A 19,355-nucleotide genomic window follows, 5' to 3' on the forward strand; every position below is an offset into this window, starting at 1 on the left:
GGTTGCAGACGCTGGGGTGGTCATCAGCTGCTCATTGGCACTCCTGGATTTTGTTTGACCCATGCCTCCTCTCCACCTGGAAACACAAGGAAACTTTGATGTCTTTGACGTCCAGAGGGAGCTGCTGCCGCCATAGTTCCAAGCTGGAAGTCACTAGGACTTCTCTCAAACTTGCGTGCTGAGAAGGCTCAGATGTTGGCCTCAGCTCGTAGGCTGAACTGAGCAGATCCACCCATGAAAACTTTGTGTATTGAAACAAAGAAAGGAGTCCATCAGAAAGCAACACCTATTATCCTGGGCTTGGCAGCAAGGATGAGGACAGAGAGTGGAAATCCTGCAATCTGAAAAGCAGACTGACTGGTGAAAAAGAAGCTGAAGATGCATGGCATTGTAGCCCCCTAATCTAGAAATGTCAGTAAGAGCCAACAACTGCGCAATTGAAGACCGAGGACTAGAATTCCCAGGTGAAAATCATTTACTTAAAAAAAAAAAGAAGCTGAGCGGAGTGGCTCACGCATGTAATCCCAGCACTTTGGGAGGCTGAAGCGGGTGAATCACTTGAAGTCAGGAGTTCGAGACCAGCCTGGCCAACGTGGTAAAACCCAGTCTCAACTAAAAATGCAAAATTAGCCGGTTATTTTGATGGGCGCCTGTAATCCCAGCTACTCAGGAAGCTGAGGTAGGAGAATCGCTTGAACTCGGGTGGTGGAGATTGCAGTGAGCCGAGATTGTGCCACTGCATTCCAGTCTGGGCAACAGAGCAAGATTCCACCTCCAAAAAAAAAAAAAAACAAACGAAAAGGACATCGTTATAGCTTGTGGGCAGCTGCATAGCATGCCATGCAAAGAAGAACAAAATTTTTCAAATAATCAAGATTGGAACTCTGGCTTATCAGGTCTTACTTTTCAAATTTCTAGCTAATCAGATCTATGCTGGAGCCACATTTACTGACCTACCATCACCAAGTGTTGTTCCCAAACCACCAAGCTGCTGAGTTCCTATTTCTTTTAATCCTTCTGATAAAGAAATAATGACATTTCAACTTAAAACCTTACTTAAAATACAGGTATAAGATAAAGTCCTAATGTTTAAAGTTTTTTATAGTTACAGATAGTTGTCAATTGGTCTGAAATTCACTAGGGAATTAATCTATTTGTGTAGAACTGCTAGTTAATGTAAAAATACAGTTAGATTTCATCTCAGTGATTTATGGATTGTGTACACTGTCATGTAATGGTAATATCAGCGTAACTTTAAATCGTAGTAGTACTTGGTATTAAGTGTTCTCAACTGAGTAACTTTTAAGTGAAATCATTCAAGTTTAGATCTGAGGGGGAAGTAAAGGAATCAACTTTTTCTGTTGATTGTTGGGGGAAAATAGTAATTTAAGATTATCATTCATGAGCCAGTAGATTGTCCGAATGTGAATCATATTATAAGCATCTAGCTAAGTGATACAATATCAGAGAACTAGGTCTCGAGACCTAGGTAATCGAGAACTAGGTAATTGTGTGAAAGTTTAGTGTACTAGAAACACCCAAGCCAGTAATACGCCAACAACCTGATGCACTGCCAGAAGAAAATGTGAAATTGTCTTCATATTTGCATTTTAGTATATTGTACATTGATAATGTTAAAAAGGGCTCTTGGGACTTACTTGAATGAGGCATAAAATACACCAATGGTTCTGTTTCTCAGGTACAGTGGATATAGGTGTCTGCCAACAAATACACCAAAATTATGTTTTACAGAAACAGTATTTAATGGCTACTCACTTTCAAAATACACTTTTGTATCACAGCACTGCAGAGCCATTCTGATAGTGATTGCCCTCATCATCCCTGCCAAGCTTGCTTTAGGGAATTGGATAATGTGAAAGTTTTAAGTACCTAGGAAAGAGAGAGCCATGTAAATAGATGTAACTTGTAGCACATGTAAAGCCTTTATCCTACAAAAATGCAATATTTTAATATGGATTTGCTAAAGGTAAGACCCTGGACTGTTTGTTATACTATGACCTAATTCTAAAAGTTCAAAATAATTTGTTTTTAAAATTTCCCCTTGCGCTAAAGTGCCAGTATATATATATATATATATATATATATAGACACACACACACACACAGGCATATATACACATATATATGTTATAATTTTATAATTGATTTGGTTGTAAATTATATTTCAAAGTAAATCCTTGTAATAAGTTTTATAACTAAAAAGTTTTAAAGCCACTGAAACATAATTTTTAAGAGATGTTAAATGCAGTATAGGCCTGTTTTTATTTTCCTTCTCTAAGCCCAAAGATGAACTAAAGGGTTTCTCCAACCTTAAAAATTCTTTTTGGCTTTAATCCAGTCTTAAAATCTATGGTGCAAAGGTAGTTTAGTGTGCAATACTAGTGATGTCTGTTTTTATTTGGTCAAGAGTAATTGCAACTGAGACTGAGGGGACTGCATATGCAAAAGATGTAAACTTTTGCATAATACCTTGAATAACACGTTTTGCCAACCTTAAAGGTAAACATTAAATATAAGTTAACCTCACAGCAAGTTAAAAGAAAAAAAGTACGTGGGTCAATTTAAAAATTCTGATAAATCCCTATTTTCTAATTTGGCATCTTTTTGATGTTTATAATCAGATGACTAAGTTGTATTTTCCAAATAAATTCAGATGAAATAATATTGCCCAAGTTAAATATTGATATCCTAAAGGCAAATTTATATAGTACTTAATGTACATAATATGAAATTGAAGCATGAAATTTAAAGAATAACAGTTTTTATTCTCGCATCCCCACACACAGAAACGTGGACACTCGTGTTTCCAACCTGCATTGTTCAAGGCTCAGCTGCAGTTTCTTACAGTGTACTTACATCTAAATAGATAAAGCAGAAATATTACACATAAATATGAATAAATACATGTGTAGAGTTACTTACAAACATCATTCAGTTAGAATACTGGTGAAGCATTTGTTTTTAGATACGGTTATTTAGAGTAGAGTGTTTGTCTTTATTCCTAATTTGCATTCAGTGAATCTGAAATCCAGTTCTCAGTTGTTGCTGCTAGTAAATCTGTAAATCATAAACATTTGGAACAAATGAGACTTCACTATGTTTCTATTTTGCTCAGTGGCGTTATTCTATTAATTACTGTTATACAATCTGTGCAATGAAGGAGCTACAGTAGGGCCCAGAGTCCCTGGGAGTGAGAGTCGGCAGGGGATTCATACCCACAGGGAGGCTTTCTCTGCAGGCCTTTCCAGGAGTCAAAGGAGACCTGGGAGAGGTCAAGAGACAGGAGGGAGCCTCTGTCTTGACCCTGGCCTGAGGGAGGGAACAAGCAGCTGCTATGTAACCAACCACACATAAACAACCACACATAAATCCTCTTTCTTCTCTTATATGGAACAAATGCTTTAAACTGCTGAGGGAGGGAAGTACTCTGTCACTTCAGAGCATGGATGAAGATCCAGTAGATGTGGGCAAAGGGAATTTTAAAAATGAAAACAAACAAACAAACCTCTACCTCTAGGGAGGGGTACAAAAACTTCCTGAGGTCAGATTGTGAAAACGTCTCTATTGCAAGGAAGAGGCAGAAACACTGAGAAGGCCCCTCTCTGAGTCCCAAAATCCTATCACTTCCCTAAATTTGAGATTGAGACAGAGGAGTAGAAGGAGACTTCTCATTGTCCCCACTGGGCTAACACGAGTCAATTAGTGAGTTACTTCTGAGCAACGCTGAGAGGGGGCAAGCTCATGGAGAGAGACCTGCTGTCGGGCTGGCATCAAGGGTGGACCAAAGCTGAGGATGGAGCAGAAACCTTGAGGCAAAACCCTAAACACTAGAGAACACTGAAGACATTTGCAACCTTTAGTCCACTAAAGGATGACAACAGCAACAAGAAAACTGAAACCTGACTTGACGCCTAACTCGGATTAATGCTACACCTCCCAAAAAAAGATCTAGCTGAAGAACAGACATCCCATTTCTAGACATAATTAATAATTACCTCATCTACATTGTCCTTCATAAAATGACTAACTTTCAACCGAAAACTACAAGATACACAATGAAGAAAAAAGAAAAAAAAAAAAGAAAAAAACTCATGAGGTAAAATGATCAGTAAACTAGGCCTAATTGAATAGTTCTATTAATCATCTTGAGAGTATCTGAAGAATACTATCAAATGTATACTATCAAAATGTGTATATAAAATGTATACTATCAAAATATATACTATCAAAATGTATCCCCAAAGGTCCATATGTCCTTCAGATGTTTGAATTATCCTTCAGGAATTTAAAATAACAATAATTAACATTTTGAAGGTTGTAGTGAAAATTCCAGACAATATGCATCAACAAAAGTACAAGTTTAACAGAGAGAGAGAAATTAAAGGAATCAACGGGAAATGCTATAAATGGAAAGTGTGCTAACAGAGATAAAGAATGTCTTTGAAAGATTCGTTAGTAAACTTGACCCAGCTGAGGAATGATCCAGTGAACCTGAAGATAGGTAAATGCAAATTATCCAAATAAAAATACACAAAGAAAGAATAAAATACATTTTATTAAAGTATCACTCATAATGAACAATTAAGAAATATAAATAGTTAAATTTTAAATAAATGGGTACTTTTATGTTTGTAGGATTTATACTCTGGAAGTTGTAAAAGCCTCAAACTATACAAAGAGTTTTGGGAACACACACACACACACACACACACACACACGGACACACCCCTCCACACAGAGGAGAAGTCCAGTTTCAACTTAGATACGTACTGGTGCATTTATGTGCCAATATTTTATTTTATTTACTTTATATTATCTTATTTATTATTTTCTCCAAGTTTCATTTTTGGTTCTGGGGTACACGTGAAGGTTTATTGTATAGGTAAATTACATTTCACAGAGGTTTGGTGTACAAATAATTTTGCCACTCAGTAATAACCCTAGTACCCATTAGGTAGTTTTATGATCTTCACCGTCCCCCACCCTCCACCCTCAAGTTGGCTCCCGTGTCTGTTTTTATTTGTGCTCATGTGTACTTAACGTTTAGCTCTCACTTATAAGTGAGAACATGCAGTATTTGGTTTTCTGTTCCTGCATTAGTTTGCTTAGGATAATGGCCTCCAGCTCCATCCATGTTGCTACAAGGGACATAATCTCATTCTTTCTCATGGTTGCATAGTATTCTGTGGTGTATACATATACCACATTTTCCTTATCCAGTCACCATTGATGGACAGTTAGGTTGATTCCATGTCTTTGCAATTGTGAAGAGTTGCTACAATGAACATACACATGCATGTGTCTTTATGACAGAGTAATTTATATTCCTTTGGGTATATGACCAATCATGGAATTGCCTAGTTGAATAGTAATTCTGCCTTGAGTTCTTTGAGAAATCACCAAAGTGCTGTCCACAATGGCTGAACTAATTTGTATTTCCACCAGCAGTGTATAAATCTTCACTTTCCTCTGCAACTTTGCCAGCGTCTGTTTTGTTTTAGTTTAACAATAGCCATTTTGACTGGTATAAGACGGTATCTCATTGTGATTTTGATTTGCATTTCTCTAATAATAAATGATGTGAAGCATTTTTTTCATATGCTTATTGGTCACATGTATGTCTTCTTTTGAAAAATGTCTGTTCATATCCTTTGCTCACTTTTAATGGGGTTGTTTTATTCTGGTTAATTTGTTCAAATTCCTTATAGATTCTGGATATTAGATCTGTGTTGGATGCATAATTGGCAGATATTTTCTCCCATTCTGTAGGTGTCTATTCACACAGTTTATAGTTTATTTTGCTGTACAATAGCTCTTTAGTTTAATTAGTTCCCACTTGTTAATTTTTGTTTTTGTTGCTATGGCTTTTGGCATCTTCATCATAAAATCTTTGCCAGGTCTTATGTCCAGAATATTTCCTAGGTTATCTTTCAGCCTTTTTATAGTTTTACATTTACAGTTTTACAGTTTTACATTTAAGTCTTTAATACATCTTGAGTTGATTTCTTTATACAGTATAAGGGAGGGGTCCAGGTTCAATCTTCTGCATATAGCCAGCCAGTTATCCTAGCACCATTTATTGAATAGTAAATTCTCTATTGCTTGTTTTTGTCAAATTTAGGATTGACTGTTTAATTTCCATGGAATAGTATGGTTTTGAGAGATCTTTTTGATATTGGTTTTTATTTTTTTTTGTGCTGTGGTCCAAGAATGTAGTTGGTATAATTTTTGTTTTAAATTTGGTGAGTATTGCTTTATGGTTGAGCATGTGGTTGATTTTCAATTATGTGCAATGTGCAGATGAAAATAATATATATTCTATTCTTGTGGGGTGGAGTCTTCTGTAGATGTCTCTTATGTCTATTTGGTTAAATGTTAAGGTTGGCTCCTGAATATCTGTTAGTTTTCTGCCTCCATAATCTAATACTGTCAGTGGGGTGTTATCTTCCATTCTTATGTGTGGTTATTAAAGTCTCTTTTTAGGTCCCTAAGAACTTACATTATGAATCTAGGTATTCCAGTGTTGGGTGCATATTTATTTAAAATGGTTAAGTCTTGTGGAATTGAACCCTTTATTACTATGTAATACTGTTTGTGATTTTTGATCATTGTTGGTTTAAAGTCTATTTTGTCTGCAATAATAATAGAAACTCCTCCTTTTTTCTGTTTGCTTGGTATATTTTCATCAAAGCCTTTACTTTGAGCCTATGGGTATCATTGCAGGTGAGCTGGGTCTCTTAAAGACAGCATACGTTTGGTTCTTGCTTCTTTATCCAACTTGCCACTTTGGGCATTTTAAATGGGGAATTTAACCCATTTGCATTTAAGGTTAACATTGATATGTGTAGATTTGATCCTGACATCATAATGTTAGCTGGTGTTACATAGTCTTGATTCTGTAATTGCTTTATAGTGTCAACAGTCTATGAACTTAAGTGCATTTTTGTGGTGGCCATTAATGGTCATAATTGTCTCTTGTTTCCATGTTTAGCACTCCTTTAAGGACCTCCTGTAAGGCAAGTCTGGTAGTAATGAATTTGCTTAGCATTTGCTTGTCTGAAAAGGATTTTATTTCTCCTTCACTTAAGAAGAATAGTTTGGCTGGATATGAAATTCTTGGTTGGAATTTTATTTAAGAATGCTGAATATAAGCTCCCAATCTCTTCTGGCTTGTGGGATTTCTGCTGAAAGATCTGATTTGTTTTTTCACATTGACCTTGCAGAATCTGATGACTATGTGTTTTGGAGATGATCATCTTTATACTATCTTTAAGGGGTTATCTGAATTTCCCGAATCTGAATGTCAAATTGGTCTCTAGTGAGGTTGGGAACATTTTCATGGGCAATATCCTCAAATGTGCTTTCCAAGTTTCTTACTCTCTCTCTCTGTTTCTTTCAGGGACACCAGTGAGTCATAGGTTGGGTTTTGTTACATAATCCCCTATTTCTTGGCAGTTTTGTTCATTCTTTTTCATTTTTTTTCTTTATTTTTGTCTGAGTTGATTTGAAGAAGTAATCTTTGAACTCAGATTCTTTCCTCCGCTTGGACTATTCTACTATCAACAATTCCAACTATCTCATGAACTTCTTGTAATAAATTTTTCTTTTTTATTAGACCAATTTGGTTCTTAAAATGGCGATTTTATCGTTCAGCTCTTGTATCATTTTATTGGATTTCTTTCATCCTTGGATTGGGTTTCAACTTTCTCTTGAATCTTGATGATCTTCATTGCCATACAATTTCTAAATTCTGTATCTATCTGTCAGCCATTTCAGTGTGGTTAAGGACCATTGTTGGGGAGCCAGTGCAGTCCTTTGGAGGTAACAGTACACTCTGGCTTTTTGAGTTGCTAGCATGCTTGCACTGGTTCTTTCTCACTTTTGTGGCTGATGTTCCTTTATTCTTTGAAGCTGCTATCCTTTGGCTTTTTGCTTGTATAATCTTTGATGACCTTGAGGATTTCACTGTGGTATAAGTTGGGTTCAGTCAGCTGGCTTTATTTCTGGATGATTTCAGGGGGCCAAGGCTCCACTCAGCCCTCCTGGACTGAATGTTCTAACACTGAGGGACTGAAACCTAGCACATAGCTTTTTTTCTCTCGTTTCTTGAGGTTAAGTATCTGCTGCACTGGAGGGACTGAGTTGTTCCCGGTCTACTGACAACAACATTTTGATGGGGGTTTCTGGCTAAAGTGCTTCATTGGGATTGCAACACCTGGGTCTGTGTGTACTGGAGGTGGTGGAGTGGTGGTTCTAGGGTGTCCATGCACATGCTTGCATCAGTGGTGATGAAGCAGTGGGATATGCACATGTGGGCTCACACCAGTGGTGGTGGTAGTGTAGTGAGGTCTATGTGCATGCACTAGCAAAGCCGCTTGGTGAGTCTCCAAGCATGTGTATGTGGATGGGGGTCCATCTGCAGAGGTTCTCTGGTAGTCAGATGGGTTCTGCCAGTGAAGGAGCTATGGCTTCTGTGAAGTGCCCTGGCTGGGCATCTGAGTCTGTGCTGCAAGTGGGTGCAGACAAGCATGGACTCAGGGAGAGGCCAGCAGACAAGGGGATGCTCAGATCAGACTGTCCGATCTTCGGGGCAAGATCACCCTGTTCTGTCCAAGTCTGACAGTCAACAAAGGCCAAGGCCACCTAGAAGTGTGTGAATAGCTTAGGGGGTGTATGTCCCTAGCCATGCTCCAGTATAGCTGTTCCCATGCTAAACCCTCTGGGCTTTGCACAGGCTGGAGTCCTGTCCCTGCCAATTCTGTAAGCAGCTATCTCTGCCAGCTCAAATGTCTGAAGTGGTCATGGGGTCTCCTGCAGCTCAGTTTCTGGAGGTCCATGGGAAGAGTGAGCCACTCCATGCCTACTTAACTCTCCCCTTCTCTTGGAGCTCCTCAGGGGCCAGGAACAAGTGCTGGTACTCAGCAATCCCATTCAGGTCTCACATGTCTCCTCTTTCAGCCCAGGGTCTGCATTCTCCCTCTGTCCATTCTCAATGCCTCCTTTCTGATGATCTGCTCAGAGTAGGATGGTCTTCCTGATGGCCTGGTCTCTCGGTGGGAGAAGCTCCTCCTGGCTGCGTCTAGTTGGCCATCTTGGTTCCTCCAGTTTCTTATTTGCTAATATTTTAGTTGATATTTTTGCATTATTGCTTTACATTTTATTTGTATGTGATCCTGTTCAATTTTCCTTTTTTGTTGTTGTTTTTTTGTTTGTTTGTTTGTTTGCATGTACTATCCTGCCACAGTTTTTCTTCTTTTAAAAATCATCCTGATCTGTTTTCTCATTTATATAAAGTCAGTGTTATATGTTCTTAAATGTTTTGGTAAAACTTCCTTTTGAAGAAAAAGTATTTTAATCTGGTGTGTCCTTTTTTAGGGGGATATTTAATTTATTTGAAGGTATTCTTCTTTTCTAATCCTTCTAAAATCCTTCTGGTAATTTAGTTTTTTCTCTATGAAAATGTCCACTTCATCAAATTTATAAAATTTATTAGCTGAAGTTTTTTCATAGAATTACGAATATTATTATTGCTCCTGTTATTACTATTATCTTCCCCCATCCTAGAGGGTAATTGGTATGTTGTGAGTTACATGTCTGTTCTTAGTTTTTTAGCATACATGCTTAAATCATGACCTGAGCCTCTATACAGCTGCAGTTCAAAGTAGATCTTTTGGCCACTGGTGAATGCTTTCTTGCTAGGGTATCAGAAGTATCACAGATTTGGGTACATGGTTGGATGGATGCTTTTGCCAAGCCCAGTTGTGTGAAATCTGTCCATCTGCAATCTGTAGGTTCAGGTACAGTGAGTTTCCTGCAACATTCTTTCCTGGGAGGGCCAATCCTTCATACAGGACCCAATATCCAGAAGTGACCATGGACTCCACCCCAACCTCACACCAAGCCCTCTGTGCTTCAAAATATGTCAATGTTACCTGTCCCTGCTCTCCGTTTCAGAACCTGGAACATGTTTGTCAAAACTGTGGCTTTGTGTGTGTGATCTATGAAAGGATTGCATTGATTTGAAGATGAAAAAGTAATTTTAGATGTATTAGCTTATATTGTACTTGGATGCAAATTCCAAGAGGGAAATATTTATTAGTGTTTTGTTCCATAATCTACTCTCAATACCTAGAAATTCTCTAGAATATAGTAGGCACACATTTTAATTAGTTAAATGAATGTCTTAGTATTTCTATATCTACCCTATGTATAGGCTAGAATAGTGGTAGAATTTAAGACGTGACTCACAGAAGTATTAATAAATAAACCCATAGAGGAACATTTATTTGATAAAAATTGTCCTAGAGTTTAAACATTTTGATGTTTTAGTGATTATTTTTATTATATCAGACTTTATTGTGAAGCTAATGTGACCTTTCCGTCCCCGTTTCATATGTGTGTAAATCCAGACACCATATCGAGTGCATTTATTGAATGTATTTACGTAATTTTATTATTTAATCCTCATATGTGTGTATGTCTATTGTGTGTACAAACATTGAGATGAATTATACACAAACAATTTTATTTTGCAAATGAATTAATTTGGTAACACCAGCTAATACCACAGCTGAATTTAAAAAGCCTTCAGTGCACAGCACCCAGACATCTCTAAACTTCTTTGCGGTTTCTACTCTACTGACTTGTTTTAATAGTTATCTTTCTTCAGATTTAACTCCCTTTCACACTTGATGAAAGTGGTTAATCATTGATAACTGCCCTGAGTATTGTTGATTTGGGTTAATGTAACATTTGTTTGTTTTGAATGACTAAGCCAGAAGGAGGCCTCACGTGCATCAGCCTGCACCACGCCGGGGACATGGGACACAGCTGATGCCAACACCGTGTCTTCTGGGAAGGTGAAGATCACTTTTAATGCACCGTGTGGGGAGGCATAAAAATAAAACCCCATCATAACAATTCTGTCTGATCTTAATGTTGTTAAATTTACAGAGAGGTTGGATGAAGGTTATAACCCACTACCTGTAAGTGAAATAAAGGAAAACTGATAGGAGATTTTTTTGACATCATGTAAAAGAAGAAGAGAGCGGACTCTGAAGATCAATCTTTTAAAGGGTTGCTGACACTACCTTGAATAAAATGCATTTTTAGAGCCACTTAATCTTCTAAAGTAAGTTTGTGAAGTGAGGGCTTTAACATTTTAGCCTGAATGCATCACATTTTCTGAACCACACCATCCATTCTGAGAATTACCAAAGCCTGAGCTACAATAGGGACAGGCTGGTGATAAAAACACTTCACAGCAAAACACAAAAGAGAGTGGCACCACAGCATATTTACTTCCTTGAATTTTCGTTAGTTGAAGATTCTGGTTAAGGCCATTGAGCTTTAAATAGTATCTTATGTTATTTAATTTTTAATTTTACATATTATCTTATGTTATTCAGTTTAATTTTAATGACTCCGTCCTTAGTGGTCATTATTTCTACACAAACGTATCCTTAAAAAGGTCACTTTTAAAAGTTCAAATAAAAATCTTACAGTATACCTACTTTTTACAAAGTATGGTAGGTTAGACTGTTTCTACAGAATAACTTGTGAGTAACCAATATGAAAAAAAATTGAATGAGGCTTAATTTTGAGTTTTAGAATATTATATCATAAATATTATAGTTATTATACCTGGGAACTTCACAATATTTTAGTATCAAACATACATATGTCCATACAAATGTTGTTATTAGCCAAGATCTCTGTCATTTGAATACATTCATCTCACAAAATTAAACTACTTTCTTTCTGTAATATCTCGTGTTCCTTTGTAGTAACCGTCTCTCTCAGAACTCTACATAGAGACAATTCAAAATAACACATACCATTGGCTTTTGAGCTATGGGATCACTTAGCATTGCACTTTTATTACTAGAAAGCAAAACATCATTTTATTTAACAAATAAGATATTAATCTATCTGAATTTTTGTATTAGAATGAAAATAACACAAATTTAACACAGAAAGAAAAGAAGAGAAACTAGATGGCATCATAGAAAATATTTGGCCCAGAGAAGAGGAAATACTAGAAATACTATTGGCCATAAAATCTTATGAAATATGAACATCAACAAATCATCACTCCCTATTAGCTGTAATGTTTTCCAACATTTTACTGTATATGCAGAGATTTAATACACTATACATAGAGTTCTATAGCTCTTCCCATCAACATTATACAATTAGTTCAGCTGTAATGCAACATATGTGAGCCTAAAAATCACCATCATATGCAAATCATACAAATCACACACACACACACACACACTTACACACATATACACACGTACATAGAAATACACACATAAACATACATACATACATACACATACACACACAGATTAAAGGAAAATTGGGGTCAGAGGACACCACTCAACAACTTTGGCAGTGACATTAAAAAAAATAGTTATCTCATTAAAAGTAAAATGGTGGTGGAGTTTTGTACATGTTAAGTGATCAAATATATACCTACCATAGTAAATATGGAACTTTATTTTTAAACATATCTAAGGCCGGGTGCGGTGGCTCACACCTGTAATCTAAACTTATTTGCCAATGATGTGTTTCATAAAGGACTCTTACCAAAACACACAAATAACTCTTAAAATGCAGTTATAGTAAGAAAGAAATCAGATTAAAAAATTGACCAAAGCCCTGAATAGACACCTGACCAAAGAAGATAGACAAATTGTAAATAAGCTTATGAAAAGCTTTCTGTAATGTCTGGTATTCATTTACATCATGATATATGATTTTACATCATGATATATGATTTTACATCATATATAAATTCTAATTAATACAACAAGATATCGCTACACATATTAGAATGGCCAAAATCCAGAACATGGACAATACCAAACCCCAGAGAGGATGTGGAGCAACAGAAACTCTCATTCTTTGCTGTCAGGAAGGCAAAATGGTGCAGCCACTTTGGGAAATGGTTTTCAGTTTCTTAGAAAACTAAAGAAACTTTAACATATGATCCAGCATCGTGTTTTTTGGTGACTACCCAAAATAGTTGAAAATTTATGTCCACATAAAAACCTGCACACAGATGTTTAGAACAGCTTTATGCATAATTGCCAAAATGTGGAAGCAATGAAGATGTCCTTCAGGAGGTGAATGGATAAACTGTGGTGTATCCAGGCAATGGACTATTATTCAGTGCTAAAAAGAATGAGCTTTCAATCCCTCAAATGACATGAGAGAAAACAACATTAAAGCAGAGTTGATTATTGTATCATTTTTAGCTGCTTTGCCGTAAAAGTTATTTGTAAAATGTTGTGATAATCCAAAAACTATAAATTTACGTGGTCTTTTGTTGAACAGTGTCCCCTTATTTGAGGCTTTGCTTTCAGCAGTTTTAGTTGCCCACAGTCAACTTCGGTCAGAAAATATTAGATAGAAAATGTCATAAACAATTCTTAAGGTTTATGTTGCATGTTGTTCTGAGTAGCTTGATAAAATCTCGTGCTGTCCTGCCCCATGCCACTGGGTTGTGAGTCACTCCTTTGTTGGGCATCTCCATGTTGTGGACTCTACCTGGCCATGAGTCACTCAGTTGTCATCTAGGTTATCAGGTTGACAGATCCCATGAAGAACGGTGAGTACAATAGTACAAGATTAATAAGACATTTGGAGAGAGACCACATTCACATTGTTTTGATTACCATATGTCTTAGTCCGTCCTCAAACTGCTATAAAGAACTATCTGAGACTGGGTAATTTATGAAGAAAAGAGGTGTAATTGACTCACAGTTCTGCAGGCTGTACAGGAAGCGTGGCTGAGGAGGCCTCAGGGAGTTTACAGTCATGATGGAAGGGTGAAGGGGAAACTAGCACCTTCTTCACATGGTGGAGCAGGAGACAGAGAGCAAAGGGGGAAGGGCCACACACTTTTAAACCATCAGATCTCATCAGAACTCACTCACTATCATGAGAACAGCCAGGGGGAAACCTGCCCCCATGATCCAATCACTTTTTAACAGTTCCATCCCCCAAAATTGGGAATTACAGTTTGCCATTTGGGTAGGGACACAGAGCCAAACCATATTATCATACATTGTTATAATTGTTCTATTTTATTATTAGTTATTATTAGTCTCTTACTATGTCTAATTTGCAAATTAAACTTCATCATAGGCATGTATGTACAGGAACAAACGTGGTCTATTGTGGTTCAGTACTATTCATGGTTTCAGGCGTTCACTGGGTGTTTTTAAATGTATCCCCTGTGAATAAGGGAGTATGACTGTAAGTTATTTATAATTTCATATTATTATACATTCTTTCAGAATATCCTTATTCTAAAAACATTTACAATAATGAATGTTATACTGACACATAACATTGACATAACAATATTCCTTTAAAATAAATTAGAATATATTATATATAATGGGTAATTTAAAATGAGCACTTTGAAGCCAATTGTAATTCTATCACCTAAAAATTATTTAAGCTCGACCAAATTACTAAATATCACCAAACCTGAATTTCTTTGTCTAGAGAATGGGGGTGAAAATATTTCCTGCATTTTAATATGGTAGAGAATGGAAAGGTGTAACATTTGTAAAACTGTCATGCACTCAATAAATGCTAACTGTAGGAGTACAGTCCTAGGATTTTAATGAATCTGGGTGAAGTATTAAATATTTTTAAGGTTTCCAAATTCATTTTAGCAACTTACTTTCCAAAAGATGTGTGTAAGAGAATACTTGTGGTCTAACTTTGCTAGAATATTGTTTTAAAACAATTTGCTATTTTTAAAGACATATTTCTTTCTTTTTTATTTGCTTATGAGTGATGAATGTATTTTCAGAGGATATCTCTCCTGTGGATTGAAGTTTTTCCTATTCTACCATATGCCATTTCTTTAAAAAAAAAAATCATTTATATACCTTATGTTCCTAGGTTGCTATCTTTGGGTTTAAATTTGGAAGTACCTTTAATGAATCCCTTGTCTTCCTTATTTTCTCTTAAATGCCTGATTCTTATCTCCTGCTCATGATTTTTCTTCCTATGTGTCATTTCTACTTTCTTTCACCTCTTCATTATTATGTCACAGAGCAAAAGCTGGTAAAGTTTCTGCAGGCCTCTTCTTGCTACCTCCACTAAGGAGAACTCTGGTCTCATCCCCAATTCCTGCTTATACCACCTCCTATTCTATTCAGCCTCATGTGTTCCTAGACCAGGTCAAAGTAAATATAACCTTTATAGAAGACAATTAAATAAGGTGGGGGTGGTGGGGGGGACAGTGGGATTTTATATCAGAATCACCTCAAGACATTTATTTGAAACATTCAAGGCTAAACTTTAAAGTGAGACAAAATATGTTGGGTTTTGAGAGTGTGCAGTCCTTTTTGCTGTGAATCTTATCCCAGAAATGTGTCTTCATTTTTCAATTCCCTCATTTGTTTGAATCTTGACTTGGTTTTCTTAACATGAAATTCATCCTGCATACAATTATCTGTCGGATGTAAGTTCTGAAGTGGGGCCACAAATCCCTTTAGTCTAAATTGTCAGAGCTTTTCACAGTGTAGAATTACCCCAGCTGACTTTTATGCAATGCACATTGCCGTCACATTCAACTTGCCATTACTTGCACATGCCTTATCATTTTTCTCCATTATAATTACTTTCACTCTTTGCATAACCTTTTGTCTCTGGCTTTGCTGCATCTATGCATGCCCAAACGTTTGTTGTGCTCAACTTAAATGTTACCTTTCATGATCTAATTTTTTTGTCCAGGTTCTCTAGAGGGCATAGACATAGCCAAAGACATTTATGTTGTGACTATTTCTGTGTAATTTCTGGAAAGCAGGAGTAAGGAAGAAAAAGAATAAATCAAAACGAAGGCACTGATCTTGGATGTCCACCTGTTATCTCTCAGTGACACTCATTGTTCAGTCTTGTCTGATCATCTTCAAAGAAGAAACATAACTACAGTGTCTAGGGATATTCAATGGCCTGGGTTGGGCTGAAGGAGAAAGGAAAACAAATGCATGTGCCCTTTTCTGCTAGCCCTAGTCACAGGTTTAGCCCACAGGGTGGTATCTCACCTCCACCCCAGGCTGCACACGCATGAGCATTAAGGCCTTCAGAGTCAAATGGGAAGCCCGAGGGTGGGAGGTGAGGGCATGTGGAAAGGCAGAGCCATGTTTTGTTTGAGTACAATTGGATGAACTCTTTAGAGAGCAGTGATTAAAATAAGAAATGGAGATAAAGCCGATGGAATCTGAAGGAGACTTACAAGGTAGTTGAGGCATCTCCCCAATCTGAAAACCAGACTGAAATCAATCTCTTTCAATCAGTTAAACATGCAGAGCACCATATATGTTTATCTTTCCCCATTTTAACTCTGATGCCATGACTAATGTGATGATTATTTTGTCTATGTTCAGGGGGGTATGCTGTATGTATTCCTCTAACTTTTAGAACATTGTTGACAAAGTTTGTTTAATAAATAAATTAATAGGCCGGGCGCGGTGGCTCAAGCCTGTAATCCCAGCACTTTGGGAGGCCGAGACGGGCAGATCATAAGGTCAGGAGATCAAGACCATCCTGGCTAACATGGTGAAACCCCATCTCTACTAAAAAATACAAAAAACTAGCGGGCGCCTGTAGTCCCAGCTACTCGGGAGGCTGAGGCAGGAGAATGGCGTAAACCCGGGAGGCGGAGCTTGCAGTGAGCTGAGATCCGGGCACTGCACTCCAGCCTGGGTGACAGAGTAAGACTCTGTCTCAAAAAAAATAATAATAAAATAAAATAAATACATAAATAAATAAAATGTAAGCTACTAAACATTAGAATTGTTTTTCCATAATATTTTACATGTCCTTGCAAGTTCTAATTCATTACCCTTTATACTCTTAGTTAGCTAATAAATAAAACATTATTGAAATGAATTAGTAGAATAAAAAATCACAGTAAACTGAGATCAGTCCTATGTCCTATGAAGGGCCTGATAAGTTACCCTACTTGCGAGCTAAAATTCCAGGCTTCCTGTTTTACGGATGTCAGTAGAAACATGAGGTTCCTGGGTTAGAAATAAAAACAGTATTACTCACAAATATAGCAGTGGCCAGAATATCAGCATTTTTTTGCAACTGGTTGCTCAATCCCTAGTTCCCTCAGAGCGACAATGACACCTGCACATACAGTGAGTTATGTTATGGGAGAGGACATGAACTTGAAGAACGTGACCCTTCCATAATGTCCAGTTAAAAAACAAAACAAAACCAAACCTGCCCTTCTTGCCCTCTGCTCTGGAGGGAGGTGCTATTTCTATCCTCCAAGACTAATCATTAAACAAAACATCCTTGAAAAGAGATTATTGTTGTGGCAGTCAAGGCCTCTGCTTGCAAAATGAGCAGCAATGTGAGAGACCCATAGAGAATTGTCTTCCAACAGTGAACACCACTCATTTCTACACCTGGTCGTGGTCTTTGGCAAAATTTTCTAAGACTAAACCACACTTTTCACTGTTCTGATTAACATGACCAAAAGAGAGTAGGATGAAATCTCTTCAGTTTGTCTCAGAACATTTACTTATGGCTACCATCATCAGGGCTCCAAGTAGCCAGGTGAAGACAACAAATAACGTTGACCTCAACTAGGCACCACAGTGACCTGAGCACAGCCAGATGAGCAAATGCCATAAGCCATCACGGTCCACCTTAGAAAGCCAGGAGGCTTTGGCTGGGCACGGTGGCTCATGCCTGTTATCCCGGCACTTCGAGAGGCCTAGGCAGGTGGATCACGAGTCAGGAGATCGAGATCATCCTGGCCAACATAGTAAAACCCTGTCTCTACGAAAATACAAAAAAACTTAGCCGGGGGTGGTGGTGTGCACCCATAGTCCCAACTACTCAGGAGGCTGAGGCAGAGGAAACACTTGAACATGGGAGGCAGAGGTTGCAGTGAGCCAAGATCATATGTCACTGCACTCCAGCCTGATGACAGAGCAAGACTCCGTCAAAAAAAAAAAAAAAAAAGCCAGGTGACTTTCTTCTCAAGTTTCTGTATTGACCATTTTTCCCTTGGGTCTATGGAATTAATTCATGTATAATGAGATATATTAGCGATGGTACAGATTCTTGCCTGGCCCACAGGAAGGAAGTCACATAACAACCCTGGCTGGTAAGTAGAGGCTGAACTGAATGCTTACCAGGGCTGAGGCATCATCATTGAGCACTTAAGCTAATGCCAGGGACAATTCTGTAGCACCTCTTCTAATTGAATGGCTCACATTGCAGGAATGATTGTCAGCATTGTGCTCATAAATGCCAAGTAAGCAGTTCTTCCAGGAAACTTCCCCAAATAATCGAGAATGGCTTTCTTTTGAAGAGATTTCCATAGTCTACATTAAAGTTTAATGTAGACTTCTAAGATCTACATTACGTAATGGTGGTGTTTCCTTAAACATTTGAGGTCTGTGAGGACCATCTCTAGGGTATAGGTCGTCATATCTTTTGAAGGACAGCAAGTTAATGTCTGGCTTCAACAGAACAAGTACAGCCTACAGGACATACATAGTGCCCCTGGAAAGAAAGTGTTATATGAAATTGCTGGGGCTCTGCAGAGGGGATGCCTCCCAAGTAGAAGGCATGCATGGACAGTGCCCCTATTGTAGCCTGGTAAACAGCTGGCAAGCCTCAGAATCCCCAGTTTCCTTGGAATTATTGGTTCTAGTCATTATATTTGAAGGTACTGCCTGTGGGTCATCTATGCAATCTGTGTGGTTTGGCTATGTCACCATGTGAGTTGCATCTGTCACTTGGAATTAATTAGCAATGGCTATAGACGCAGAGGCAGGAGAGACACCTGGACACTTTGGCAGATGGTTTGTGTGGGAAGAACAGGGGCTGGTAGCAGTTATGCTTTCAATAGCCTTCTTGGGCTGGGCGCCGTGGCTCAAGCCTGTAATCCCAGCACTTTGGGAGGCCGAGACGGGCGGATCACGAGGTCAGGAGATCGAGACCATCCTGGCTAACACGGTGAAACCCCGTCTCTACTAAAAAATACGAAAAACTAGCCGGGTGAGGTGGTGGGCGCCTGTAGTCCCAGCTACTCGGGAGGCTGAGGCAGGAGAATGGCGTAAACCCGGGAGGCGGAGCTTGTAGTGAGCTGAGATCCGGCCACTGCACTCCAGCCTGGGCGACAGAGAGAGACTCCGTCTCAAAAAAAAAAAAAAAAAAAGCCTTCTTGGAAAGGCTAAGGATAATGATAATCGAACAGTGGTCAGGGCCATCAGATGGGAAGGATAGACCAGCAGCCAGTTAAGTGTAAAAAGCTTGCAGTAGTTTGGCAGAGGCAGA

The 19,355-nt window shown here is 38.0% G+C and overlaps 1 pseudogene; it reads left to right on the plus strand.

Annotated features, from left to right (window-relative positions):
- Positions 1-378: 378 nt before the first annotated feature.
- LOC117063654 lies at positions 379-1,073 on the plus strand (annotated as a pseudogene).
- The last annotated feature ends 18,282 nt before the right edge of the window (positions 1,074-19,355 follow it).

This window comes from Trachypithecus francoisi, unplaced genomic scaffold (assembly GCF_009764315.1).
Source record: "Trachypithecus francoisi isolate TF-2019V2 unplaced genomic scaffold, Tfra_2.0 Contig01558, whole genome shotgun sequence".
Taxonomy (NCBI): Eukaryota; Metazoa; Chordata; class Mammalia; order Primates; family Cercopithecidae; genus Trachypithecus; species Trachypithecus francoisi.